Here is a 2307-nt window from a genome sequence, read left to right as displayed (position 1 = left end):
TAACTGAACGCCTAGTGGACTGTGTAGAGTGCTAGGTGCTTATACGAACATCCCCGAGTGGGGTGATGCACAACGATGAACGATCTATATCTTTCCATTTTTCTTCGTTTGTTGGAACTTGACATATTGACGTCTCGAATCTCGAATCACGACCATTTCTGTAACGCCCTCGCAACAGGCTGTGTAATACATAGACAACTTGCAACATCGTTGGATGAGAGGGTAAATGATGTGGGCCCAAGTGTGGAGGAACGGGCTATTTTGTACTTGGAGGCCCAAGACCGCGTAAGAAAAGGACCTTCACTAAAATGGCCCTAACTTGGGCTACGGGGGTCCGTTTGGGACGTGCGACCAGGCGATTCGAAGGCGAGAACGAGCTCCATCTTGCTGCAAACGCCTACGGCGGTTTGGGTCATCGTCCGGGCCAAAAAAACGCTTATTTCTATTACTTATTTGCATTTTTATGTTTTTTGAACTATTTTGGGCTTTTTGTTTTAGGCCGTGTGTTTGGCCCGTTATCTTTTTTAGGCCCGTTTCGAATTTCAGTCTTTATTTATATGTTGCTAAAGCTAATGAGAAGATCAGAATTGAATTTTGAGAAAACTGTTTTTTCACTTCAAATTCCGTGGCCTTTGGGGTTACAATTTGGGGGTTGGGGAAGAGCTACACGGGTATTCGTAGAATCAACGTGTAATCTTCATTTTTTTTCGTTTCACATGCTGCATCAGTAAATGTAGTACTTCACCAACCTCAAACATTGGACGACTCTGATGCCGGCAGCAAACACCAACGAATAGAATACAATCGACTCTTTAACCTCTGCCAGTGACTCACGGGAGTCAGCTTTTACGAATCACTCGGAACGTAAGTAATGATAATCGAATACGGTGTGGAATGCACCGCTGTCAGCACAATGAGTAGCATCTTAGAACGTGGCACAGAACAGTAGAAGATGGATCCTGTCAGTGGAGGATCATAGGACTCCGCTTCATGAAACAATAAGCAGAAGTAACAGTTATGACAACTTCAGGGTACTCGTAATAGTAGTCCTCACTATGGGAGTGAAAAACGTTTACCACATGGATTGGCCGTTGGTCAATCAAGACAGCAACAACCAAGGGAACGACGGCAGTACTGGAAATTCTCGTGACGAAAACAACACTGGAAATGAAGCTCATGGAAGGACACTTGGTATTGGAATAGACTATACCAGGCGTAATAGCAACACGATATCTTGGATGGGTAGCTGTTCGCTTCGTCTCCGATCTGTTTGCCCTGATGTTTCTTGAAACCGAACTTGTTGTGGCAGTAAGGGATGATAAGTCAAATGAAACCTCATATGTCCGCTGCGATGTAAACTCGACCATGTGGGACAAGTGTTCGACGTCAACCTTCCTTCTACTACCCTTGATGGTTGCAATACAGTAGTTAGTGTGGATTGGTTATCCAGAGATCGCTCAGATACACCAGTGAGGACAAAATTTTGTGTGGGAAAATCGTTATTTGTTCTAAAGCGTCAGAGTGGTACAAAGGATAGCGCCATTTCAGCTATGAAGGCCAGAAGTGTCTACGGAGGGATTACGCAACTATACTAGCAACCGTTACTGATGTTAGGGCTAAGGGAACAGAGGATCGATGATCCACCAATCATTCGTGATTCCTTTCGGTGTGCTACCCAAGGAACTTTCGGGTTTACTTCAACGACTGTTAGGCGAAATCTCAGCCTGATCTCACGCCAGGGGCAGCCCTGACTACACGCACTCTTACCATCTTGCACCAGGAGGGTTGCAAGAATTGTCTAATCAACTACAGAAACAGTTGGGGAGGAATTTTGTAGGACCTAGTTTTCACTTTGGGGAGCCACAGTTATATTTGTGGAGATACGCCTTTTCGTATGTGTACTGATTATCGAGAACTCATCAAGGTGGCAGTCACGAACCGTTGGCCTCGATCATGTATTAACAACCTGTCAACCAGCTGCGAGGGTCAAGCCCCATTCGAGGATTGACTAACGAGTGAGCTATCACCAGATGGAAGTTCGAGGGGAGAATGTTCCTACAACAACATATTAAACGCAATGCGGCCAGTGTGACTTGGTATTTCATGACCGTTGGGTTAATCAACACACCAGCAGCTTAATGGATCACATGAATCGACCGTGTTTTGATGATGTTTTAAATCGCTTCCAGGAGAAAGGAACAACATGGGTGGCATATGTATCTCGTTTTAGAACTCCTGAGGGAGGAGCCACTCCGCGCGAAGTCTTGCTAAATGTAACATCTAGATTCGAGAAATGCATTTGATCAT

This window comes from Helianthus annuus, chromosome 13, assembly GCF_002127325.2.
Source record: "Helianthus annuus cultivar XRQ/B chromosome 13, HanXRQr2.0-SUNRISE, whole genome shotgun sequence".
Taxonomy (NCBI): Eukaryota; Viridiplantae; Streptophyta; class Magnoliopsida; order Asterales; family Asteraceae; genus Helianthus; species Helianthus annuus.
This window is presented reverse-complemented; position numbering follows the sequence as displayed.